The sequence below is a fragment of the Mercenaria mercenaria genome, chromosome 17 (genome assembly GCF_021730395.1).
Source record: "Mercenaria mercenaria strain notata chromosome 17, MADL_Memer_1, whole genome shotgun sequence".
NCBI lineage: Eukaryota > Metazoa > Mollusca > Bivalvia > Venerida > Veneridae > Mercenaria > Mercenaria mercenaria.
The window spans coordinates 50,867,106-50,879,663 of NC_069377.1; the positions used below are offsets into that span (position 1 = coordinate 50,867,106).

At 35.6% G+C, this 12,558-nt stretch overlaps 1 long non-coding RNA gene across 1 annotated transcript; it reads right to left on the reverse strand.

The window, feature by feature from the left end:
* Nucleotides 1-1,195: 1,195 nt before the first annotated feature.
* Nucleotides 1,196-12,185, reverse strand: LOC123535556 (uncharacterized). The gene is made up of 4 exons (XR_006683230.2): nt 12,030-12,185; nt 9,378-9,503; nt 5,339-5,450; nt 1,196-1,280 (listed from the first exon to the last, which is right to left on the reverse strand). It is a non-coding gene; the product is annotated as an uncharacterized LOC123535556 (long non-coding RNA).
* Between the last annotated feature and the right edge of the window lie 373 nt (nt 12,186-12,558).

Here is a 12,558-nt window from a genome sequence, read left to right on the forward strand (position 1 = left end):
ATTACAATGTAGGAGAGGGTTATTTCTAAATAGTAACTTTGTCAAAATGTAGATGTGGGTTAGTTCTAAATAGTAATTGCGTCACAATATAGGAGTTGGTTAGTTCTAAATCTTACCGTGTTAAAAAAATATTTATTGAAGATGTAAGGAATCACAAGACAGCGCTTACATTATTTTCTGCTGGTTCTTCTGGTTGAGTATGTAATAGTTACTGATTCCAGAAGTCAGTTCATCAAATAAAACTCAATTTTTCAAGACCAAGAAAAAGTACTGGAATACTGATTTAACTTGTCAATGAAATAATTTTCAGATTTTGGAACGTCAAAATCTTAAATTTACGACAGCTGATGAAACAGGGAAAGTAATGTTAGCGCTAGAATATGGAACGCCAGAGCTGCTTTATATTAGATGAATACGGGGTACCATCTTTATTTAAAGTAGTTTCTTTTCATGATCCTGTTATGTCTCGAAGTCAGCGACCTTAACCACTTGACTATTGAGGCCCTTTCAGTGAACATACTATCTTCTTAGAATGACGTACCATTTTGTGAAGCGACCATCCTATTTTCTCAGAAGTTTATGCCATCAGTGACGTATTTTTTTTTATAAAACAACCATCCGATTTTCTCAAAGTAGCATGCTATCATTTCCCGTGAACATGTTATCTTGTTAGAGTGATATACTTTTTTGTTAAACGACCATCCTATTTTTTTCAAAGTAAATGCTATCTTGTCAGAGTGACGTATTGTTTTGTTTATCATGTCAAGAGTGACGTACCATTTTATAACAAAACAGTACGTTACTCTGACAAGATAGTATGTTCACTGGACATGATAGCATCTTGCTTTGAGAAAATGCACCGGTCGTTTAGCAAAATAATATGTCACTCTGACAAAAAAACTACGTACGTTAAACATGACAGCATTGCAAGTCAACATGATAACACGGTAACTAAAAAGACATAACAAGATCTTTTAAAAAGATACTACTCTAACCAAAGAAAATACCTCGTATTCATGTAACGTAAGACAGCTCCGGCGTTTCATACTAGATGACAAATTTTCGGATGTTCATGAGTAAAATCTTTCATGGCTTTAAATGGTTTCAAACCAGAATTTGCCCATTTTACCCGCTCTGCGGCGTCAGAAACAACACTATGATGTAAATGCAAGAAGTAAAATAAATATATTCTGTATACAGTTCAAATTCATTTATTTGAAAATCAACCAATAGAATATAAATTATGTCAGTATCCTTGATGTTGATAGGATGCTAGTTTCCTGCAAAAGAAAGGAAAGGAATTTGTATTTGATATGTCGAATGTATAATGTTGTTTTTTTCAGACAATGAAATTATAAGACTGTAAGTTTCCAGACGAGCATGGCTAAAGCACATATTAACTGGAAGGGGAAACTGTAAACTAATCCAAGAAATACACACATGTCTAAATGATAAAGTATTTTATTCACTCTTGCCAATTAGTATCATTTTGCTCTTCCATATACAAACATGTACATAGTACAAATGCAATGTCCTAATTAAAATGTGTGATTTTTTTGTTTTCGACATCAACGTCGTATGAAAATTTTGAACATATTTTGAATTTACTGCCCTTTTCATCAGTATTTTGGTTATGTAACGACGGTCAGTTAACAGGATTCTGTTCCAGTATCTTGTGTCAACTTCCCCACATGAATCAGAGGTGGAGGACGAATGATTTCAGATGCAGTCTTATGTCGTGTTTCTTTCTGTATTTTGACGATGGAGGGATGCCTCAGGTGCCCCTCTAGGCATTATTTCAGGGACAGCCGGTCACCTTGGTGACAAACAACCTTCTGTAATTTGAAAGGATTTTGCGTACCAAAGCTGCATTGAAAATGTATATATATATGTAGTATTTTTGACAATTTAAGTAAGACTTTCAATGAAGGATGTTACATCATAGATTAATCTCTTATATATAGTGTCAGGATACGCGTTACATGACCAAGGTGTGTGCCAACGCGTTTAGTATCTTGAACAATGAAATGGGTCCAATTGTCTTATACTAGCTGACAAACGATGTAGAATGCCCTTTGTAAAAACGTATACAGATATTTTCTCTAGCTACCTTTCCTGAATGATTCGTTCACCAATGATTCGTAAATGATTTCAATTAGGAGATAAATAATTTCAGGGATTTGGGTTTTCGTCGTCCCAGTTGCAGCACAATCTTCGCCGAATGAAGACTTTCACCTCGAATTTTCCAGTTTCTGACTGGTCTATCTGAAACTGCTTTTATATCTTCGATTATCAAATTGCATATCATGTTCGGCACAAACATTGCCTAAATTTCACCTATAAAATAGTGTGCATCAACTTGTACCTTTATTGCAGAAACTCTCCTTGTACGTCCATCAATCGAAATCATAAGATATCTCTTATCCAATATTTGACTCTCTGATACGAGGTATTTCCTAACAACTGCTAACACCCTGAATTTCTCAAAACCTGTATTTCTTTATCACCTATATATCCTTTCTTCAACACCAAGTTCCTTTCAGTCTTTGTTGAATGAATTGTAAAGGTGCTTGTTATAACAGGAATTGATTTTTCATCTGGTAATATAAGCCGTTCATCTTCTATGTTGTCTTTAATCCATTCGTTATCTAAATCTACAGCTATACATGAGGCTGAAACCTTCCTGTCATCAGACTGTCTGCCTTTCTGTGGTTGACCTTCCTTTTTCCAGTCTTTGGGTGTAGAATCTTGTATTCCATGACTAGCTAAAGCAGTACCGCTTATCCTCCTCATAGGTTTCTGCATTCTCTTGCTATATGACCTTCCTTATTATTTATGAAACATGTGGACTTTTTAAAAGCTGGCCTTTCTCTTTGTTGTAGGCTGAGACACTGGCTGAAACTCGATCGAAGCTTGTGGCTCTTTGCTGCTTGACAAATTTCTTCTGTTCTTCCGGTTAGAAGTGATAGTGCCACCATGAGCTAAAATATATTGTTCTGCAAACTGTTTAACCTCAGCTCTCGACTTTGCAACTCTTCCCTTCAAGATCAGAGCAAGTTCTGTGGAACAAGTTTGGATGAACCGTTCATAAGATCTTCCAGCGTTTCAAACGTATTGTCAACTTCTGCCATCTCTGTCCATCGACTGAAATACCTGTCTAACCTTGACATTAACTGAAAAACAGATCCACCTTGCTCTGGCTTAAGTTCCCTACACTTCAATCTGAAACCTTTCTCTGTTAACTGATAACGCTTTCTTTTAGCCGAACAGTCACTGGCTTGGTCGGTAGGCATACTTGTATATACGTCCTGGCCTTTTCCTGTCAGTAACTAAATGAGGCACAAAGACCATGTCTCGTCTTTTTATCCCTGGCGTTTTGAAAACCGCTCAAACCGTTCTAGGTTTGCATCCATAACATCTTTATTATCTTCGAACTTCGGTAGCCTTGGCTATTTATTTCTCAGTCGCTCAGTACCTTTATTAGCTCAAAAAGCTCCGGTCTCAGCTTTTATTTTAGATACTTCCAGCTCATATTCTTTCAAAGTTAAGTCTTTCTCCTTCAACGCTCTTTCCTTTTTCAATTGTTCTAACTCAAACAACCTTTTCTTCTTTTTCCTATACACATAATCACTTAGTTCAGAACCTGAAAAGCCCCTTTGTTCTTCAATCGCCACCCATTTATTGCAGTCCATCTTGAAACCTTAAGCTGGAACTATTTCTAAAACTCAATTATATGTAGCTCAGGCTAAGCCACAGCACCTTCTGGTACTCGAACAAAACGTTAAAACCACTAGTCTATGTACCACCTTGGATAAAGATCCCGGACGAGACCCCAAAATGTCAGTATACGAGTTATAACACCCAGGTATGTGCCTACGCTTTCATTAACTTGAACAATGAAATTGGTCCAGTCGCTAAGATGACTATCTTAGCCTAGCTGACAAACGATGTAGAATGTCCTTTGTTAAAACGCAAAGCTGGTGAGACCAAGTATCTTGTATATATTTTTTCTCCGGCTACCTTGCCTAAATGTACCAATAATTCGTAAACGATATCAATCAAGAGCTAAATAATTTCAGGGATCAGGCAAATCACTAAATGTTTCAAACTAACAATTTTCAATTAATGATAATCAGCTCAAACTCCTATAGACTAGAGACACTATACCTGACTGGGGTTTTTGTTGAAGTTCCCGTCAAAGATGTCTTTAAATCAATAACATATGAATCATATCGCATAGATGCTCAGCCTATGTCCTCTTAATTGAAGCTGCAACTCAATATGTTTGTCCTGACTCCTGGATGCTCAGGGCCTATATGTTATTACATTTACCATTTGACTATGATATAGGTTAATTTCCGATGTTTTGTCGTAAAACGCTGAACCGCGTCTATAAGTTGAAACTCCTCTACTGTCTCAGTAGATAACCAAACATTATGTCTCTGCCTCAGCTTTCCGATGCTAAGCCTACATTTGTTATAGACTATAACATTCAGCTACCGGTTAAGGTTAAACTCCTATGCACTGGCCCTTTAGCTCAGAACATTGTTACAATTCTGCATTTCTTCTTTAGTCTATGAACATCAAACGTCTTCTTTTAAATAATTTGAGCCGAACCATGAGAAAACCAACATAGTGGGTTTGCGACCAGCATGGATCCAGACCAGCCTGTGCATCCAGATCCATGCTGTTCGCTAATGGTTTCTCTAGTTGCAATAGGCTTTGAAAGCGAACAGCATGGACCCTGACCAGACTGTTCGGATGCACAGGCTGGTCTGTATCCATTCTGGTCGCAAAGCCACTATGTTGGTTTTCTCATGGCACGGCTCATTTATCCGCCCTGTATTTGCAATAACTTTCTCGTCAAGGTACGTGAACAAATAGTTAGTTAAATCCTTGATGTGTCTGCATCAATGGCTGGATACAGAATGAACTCTCTGTCATCTACCTATGTTTACCTTGGCAGAAGTGAGCTTTGATTGGTGCTATTTATAGAACTTGTCTCTGATTAGTCTAAATTAATATATAGTATTTAACAACGGGTACTTGCTTTAACAAATAGTTGGTTGCCTTTCAACTAGTGTATATAAAGTAATGTGTGATGCTGGGATCCTGCTGTCACCATAATTAACCAAAATCAGCCATGATCCAAAGTCTATTATTTACAACCAAACAACTATAGTTATAGCAATGGTAGCATAAAAAGGGAGTCATGCAGTATCTGTGCTTATGTGTTAGGTTATCAATATATCAAATATACAAATTATTCAGACAAATAGAATGTATCTGAAGACTAAAACAAATGTTTGAAAATGTTGCACAAGGCGCAATAAATCACCTTTAAAAGTGCCTGCACCGGCATTTTGAATCAAAACAATGACGGTCCTCAACTCTGCAGTGGTGGCCGTCCCAGTAATTCTTTCCGTCACAGTCACTTTTGCTGTGACAACCTGTAAAGTAATATATCTAGTTGAAAAAAAACATACATGTGATAATGAGAACATTTTTGATTACACGATTCTGAGAACCATGAATTCATTTTTGTTAGACAAAACGATATAGAAAAAAAACAATGAAAATAAACCTATAAAAATCATGTTATATGAATATTTGTTTGTTCGAATATATGTCCAGATTAAAACAACTCGCGGTAGGATGAATAACGCCGCAAAATTAATTATAAGCGAACCGTCCGATTTCTGTCGACAGATAATCCCAAAATCAATCGTTATAACTTTGACAATATAGCGAAAACTGTAATTACAATATTTTGCGTTGTGCAGTATCTCCACAAGATTTTTAACTTTTTTTGACATAGCGTTAAGTATTGACTGATCTTTGCCTGTTGTAATCAAAAATGATGACAGAAACAATACCTTATACTTGTGTTAAACTTTGGGCTTCAAACTCTGAGTGGTGAGATTTTAAGCTCTTTGAATGTCCATCGTCCGTCTGTCCCGTCCGTCTATCCCGTCCGTCAACCTTTGAACACAATTTCTTTAAAGAACATCTCTTCTTAAACAACCGGGTCAATTTCAACATTTAGTAAAACGCATGTTCTCTGGATGGGACCCTACAAGTTACATGTTTAAATGATAGCAAACGTTTCTTGGCTTCCTCAATATTTCATGTTTTATGTCTCATTTTCCTGCAAATCAATCTGTTTCGTTTCAAATCACGACTATCAGGGTCGGGGCCAGTTTTCCCTAAGTGACTGTCTGGAAAACTTTGAAAATTTATGTGCAATATACGTGACCGACATAATTATTATAAGAGAACATTTGCATTGTGTTAACTAAATTTAGCGAAACAAATTCTTATCCACAATTTGATTTTCGACAATTTATTTTGTGAAAACGTTTAAAGTAAGGGAGACATCTAAGCATCTAAAATATGAGCCGCGTCATGAGAAAACCAACATAGTGCGTTTGCGACCAGCATGGATCCATCCTGTTCGCTATGGTTTTTCTAACTTCAATAGGGTTTGAAAGGGAACAGCATGGATCCCGACCAGACTGCGCGGATGCGCAGACTAGTCTGAATCCTTGCTGTCCGCAAACGCACTATGTTGGTTTTCACATGACGCGGCTTAATTATTATCTGATAGCCAGAAATAGGTACTACTTAGCTCGTGAACTTTTGTGAAATGTTTCTAGATAACCAAAATATGAGCCGCGCCATGAGAAAACCAACGTAGTGGCTTTGCGACCAGCATGGATCCAGATCAGCCTGCACATCCGCGCAGTCTGGTCAGGATCCATGCTGTTCGCTAGCAATTGTCTCTAATTGCAATAGCCTTTAAAAGCGAACAACATGGATCCTGGCCAGACTGCGCTGATGCGCAGGATGGTCTGGATCCATGCTGGTCGCAAAGCCACTATGTTGATTTTCTCATGGCTCGGCTCATATATATTTGTGGTTCACATATATGAAATGTCAAATTGCGGAGAACAGGTTTGCACATCAAAAAGACTGACGAAAAGTAAACTGTATAACATTCTCACGGTCCGTCATACAGGTTACTATTTTAATTTTTAGATATGGATTTAGAGGTATTTTTCAATAGTTAATTCATGAAGTAACTCTTTTCAGGATTTTTTCGGGTTACTTATATCTCCGCACATAACTGCTCCCCAACATGAATCAGCAATGGAGTACGTATAATAACATCGTTAAGAAGAACAATATCTTGTGGATCAAGACAGTGACCCCCGATACATTGTGCTCTACCAAACGAGCTAACCGGGCGAGCATCTGTTAACTCTTATCCTGCTAAATTTCTGAAATGAACTTGTCCATTATTCAATTTTGGCAGCACCACTTATTATTCAAAGATGAATAGCGAACAGTGCAGACCATGAACAGTGCACATCCGTGCAGGCTGATCTTGGTTTGCACTGGTCGCAAAGCTAAAGCCAAAAGCAACTAGCAAGCTATATAATGAATTTACAGGATGGAATTAAACTGATGCTTGTAGGTTTCTTGCTATATCTATAATTTTATAGCATTTTTTTTCAATCTGTACATCAGTTGTAAAGATGTCCATTGCCTATCGATTATGAAAATGAAAAAAAAATCCTCATAATATGTATCTAACTTTACTAAATTTAGAATTAATAGAATTAAATTGTGTATGTTCATAATTCAATGTCTCTCAGCAAGAGTTAATTTATGTTTTGGTAACTGTTCAGTTTTTAAAAAAAGAAATTTGATTTTTAAATATATATACTATTGGAGAAACAAAATGGATAAAGACAACACAAAATCACTGTCGCAACATCTGTCTGAGATAGAATGTTCGGTTAATATACATACGCGTATAGATGAAATGTTCCATGATACATACGCATAATTCAAAAGGTAAATTAAATACAACTGTCTGTGTGTTTTTAGTAGATCTATGTAAGCCATGATAAATCCTTCAATTCATCTGCAGCCCGCCCGCTTAGCTCAGTAGGGAGAGCGTTGGCCTACGGATCGCGGGGTCGTGAGTTCGATTCCCAGGCGGGGCGGGGCGTTTGTTCTCCGTGACGATTTGTTTGTACTGGTACAAAATCCAGGAACACTGGTTAGGTTAACTGCCCGCCGTTACATAACTGAACACTGTTGAAAAACGGCGTTAAATCCAAAACAAACAAACAAATCGACTCATCTAAACTAGCTGAACATACATGTATGATAATATATCCTTCGGCGGGGCTCGAGTCAAAGCTAACCGACAATACATGCACTAATAGAATTGTTCTCCTTATTATTCAAAACGAAGATAAACTTTCCCTAGTAGATACATTTTCATCTATTTTAGATAAAATGGAGATTAACAACAAATAATCACCAACATCTAAAATGCTCCTGATAGTAGCTTTAATACGCGTGTGAATCGTCCATTCGTTTAGAATTAAATTGACCTGAATTAAAATTGTCAATTAAGGTATGACCTACCTAATGTTGAATATTTCAAATGTTCAAAACAATGTTACAGCAATATACGGTATGCACAATTTAAACAACTTTTATCGTGTCGCGTTTTATAAATTTGCATAATTCGTGATTTCCTCAAGCTCAAGTAGAGACAAATTTAAAAGAGATGGCCACTGTCAAAAACGTTTGCAGAGAATTCATTATGCCATTAATTTTACTGAAAGAAACGTCAAACTATTGGACACAAAATAGAACTGTGAATATTATTTTTCTAGGGTGCCTCAAATAAAAGGATTTAATGAGACAGAATTCTAACTCCAACATTGAAAAAACAAGGTCGAGTCGTGTGGGACTGTTTTAAATTTTGCTCACTTCATTCAAAAATAACCTTTGGGCAGAAGTAAAACCTACCTACATTTCTTCCACAATATGTTATCTAAAGAGTAATGGCAAGATAGAGAACTTTTACCGCATGTAACTCAGTATTTAAAGATGTCTAGCTCTGCCCCCTTCTGTTTCAGAGGTAAATTCACTTTGAACAACAAGAAATCACTTATCAAATAAAAAAAAAACACTTTTGTACAATGAATCAATAATAAGTCTTGAAAAAATGTAAATACTTACTAGAAAAAAAATATAAAGAAAAAAAATTGGTCCCAGTTGGGCTAGGACCTATGCCCCCTGAAAAATGTAAGTCAAAGTAGGTTTATTGTAGGAAATGAATACTCTTCAAAAGGAGGTACACTATTACATGGGTCATACCTTAAACCGAATTCGAGGACATTCTGGTGCAGAACTTATGCTCCAAAGATAAACAATTACCTGAGTGATAAATAGTAAGACAGTAAAGACAGAATAACGTTTTCCTTAATTTCGTTTTCTACAAAATCATACCCTATTATTACAAACAATTTCCCTATTTAACAAAATATAAAACAAAACAAAAACTGCTCAACTGTTATCTGCGGGTGGGTCTGCGCATGTGCAGACGTAGCCATCACATGTCGGTACTTGTGGCGATGTGCATTTCTCGTGAGCGCAGTCGGCGGAATTCCGATTACATAGTTCAGATGCGACCAGCCCTAGAAATTATATGAAACTCTTCAAGACAAGACTCATTTATTTACTTTTCAAATAATTGCCTTGCATTCTAACTTTATTAAAACGTCTCTTCTGAAATGCTATTAAAAACGTCTGACGTCACTTGCGTTTAGTTCCAATAAAACGCCATGCAGAATACGATGTCATACAGAAAAGAACACGAAAATACAACAACGACAAAAGAGGATGATGAAGTTAATATCGCATTTTTGAATTAAAACAAATAATATACGAGATATGGATGCAGCAGAATCCCCGTCCCCAACCTCAAATTTAACAATTTAGCAAAATGTACGGAAGAAATGGTTGTTTTAACTGTTCATGAGAAAACTTATATGTATGTATTTACAGCAAATTGTACTGTGTGACCATTAGTTTATTATTTGTGAGGGACTAGTTTTCTTGGATTTATAGGTTGCGCCATTCCATCATATTAAATCCCGACGAAAAAACAAAACTTTTAAATCCAGAATTCATGAGCTGATAGCCATTTGTCAAAGCCCACGAAATCAAATAATTTCCACGAAATTAAATGATTTCACAGTATTATGTTTGATTTACCAAATTCGCAATTGGCGCTTTTCTCTTTCTTTTGCGAAATTCTTCTACCTTCTTTACCAGAGCAAGTCAAAGCATTGGCATATTGCATTTTTGACATTCATTAAATCGTCTGAATCTCTAGTCAGAGCAGTAATATGCTGCAAAATTCTAACAGGAACTTTCGAAAGCTACTGCAGTATGAAATATATAAAAACACCCCGAGCATGTTCCTTTAGAAAACTTAGACATTTTGTTCTATATGGATGTAGAAACAATAGCCTTAAAATACTGAACTTTACAAAGGAAAATACCGTAACCGTCAAAACGACTGGTGAAATATCAACATTTCGAAGAGCTTGTAGTCCTCTAGAAGATCAAATATTTGCTTTATGACCCTGAACCTACACTGAACTAAAGAATAAGGCGTAAAAAAATGTTTGTTTCCGGTATCCCGACCTACCCTAAGTTTTTGGTCCGACCCTAAATGTTTTTATGGCCTTGGAGAATTTTCTTCTCAACTTTTTAACAAAACTTTGCAAAAGTGCACTTTTTATGCTTTAAACATGGTCAGTGATGTTAGAAATCAACTTACTGGTGATGTAAAGGCACAAAATAGTTTCCGAAAAATCCCACTTAATAAAAAAAATACCGACCAACCAACTCTAATCATTTTGAGCATGTTACCAGAAACAAACAAATGTTTACGCCTAAGTCCATACTGAGCATGACGGGACATAAAGTTTCGTGACGCTGTAAGTATGCCAAAAACAAGGACAGATAATTTAATGACATTTTAGATTGAAATAAGCACATACAAATTTAATACAGGTATAACTTATCTGACATCTCAAATATAAGGAATGTATTTTCCTAAACCAATAGTTCGCAATTAAAAACTGACATTTTAACTAAGCTGACATGTGGCAGGTATTATTTAGTCAGGTGGTTTTAGTGACAAAAGTGCTCTAGAAATCATTTTTTGAGGGCCGGCATGTTAATGCCCGAAGACAACATATTTGTTAAAGCTTGAACCTTACCGGTTACTTTGATAGCTGTCTCTAAAAAATATAACAATGTTTTATGTAAATTAGAGGGGTCAAAAGGTCATGCTATGAAATTCTGATTTTGCGATTGTTTTGTGTAGCTGATTATGTACTGGCATTTTTTCTGGAAAATTGTACACTAAATGTATTATGAAACTATTTTTTAGTCATTTAGCATTGATGCAAAAGCTAAAACAGAACATGACAAATAGAAACAAAGTCTGAAATTAGGGTCAAAGGTCATGCACTTTATCTATTTTCATCTATAGATACTATTAACATGTTATCCGAAAATGATGAATGGAATGTATTCAAACTTCATTTTGTGGACATTAAGGAAAAGTGCTTTGTATAAGTACAATAAATTTATCTAGCTTACTTTTTTAATTATCTCCCTTTATTAAACTAACATATAACATTTCTTTTCCAAAGAATAACTCTAAAGTTAGCTAATCATTTTTGTTGAAATTTCACACAACGATAAAAACCATTAAAAGAAACTGAAGTGTATAAAATCATGAGTCTGTCTCGCTCAGTTTTTTTTAGATTAACACCCTTTATAGAATTTAGTTGTCTGCACCATATCGTTGAACATTAAATGACATTACTTTCTATTCAGTGGTCTAAATAGTACTTACGTAACTGGCATCAGTTGATTGTTACAACGCTTTACCACAAGGTCTGTGGTACCCTACTTGCTTAAGGGATTGTTCAATTATATAGACTAATTCTAAATCACTGGTTTATAATAACAATTTTAATAGCTTGTCTTACATTCTATATGGCCGAAAATAAGTCATGTGCTATCAGCATTGGTTTTTAATATAATTCTTATAACGTACCTGACAATGCCTGTATGCTAAAACAAAGTTTAAAACTACCTAAACAAATGCGAAAATTAAGAAAAGAAACAATTATTCTTACCAAACACTAAAAAGAAGACAACAATTGCGTACTTCATGTCTGTCTGCAGTTTGGCAATAGTTTCGAAAATATAGAGAAGATCGTGCCATGCACAACTTTTATCAAACCAATTTGTCCTGATAAGATAACCAAATCTAAAAATGGGCACGTCTGATCCCGATCGTGAACCAAATTAATATTTATATTTATCGCTGGAGTGAAATAAAACCATTACATAAATTTGATAATACTCTACACTAAGTGTAATACAGTTTTGACGTTGACGTCGTTTTAAGTATAGGAAACGTTGGTCGAGTTTACATGGTCTATGATAGGTATAGAAAGAAGAATTTTTTATGTTTCAGCAGGAAAAATTTGATAAAAAGAATATTACATGTGTGTCTTTCCACACTGAATATATCAAACTCGTTGAACAAAATTGATAAAATCCTCGACAGTCTCGCATTTTATTATTTTATCAACTCGTTTAATAAATTCAATATGAAAAGACACTCATGTTATATCCTCTTTTTCTAATATTTTGTCTGCA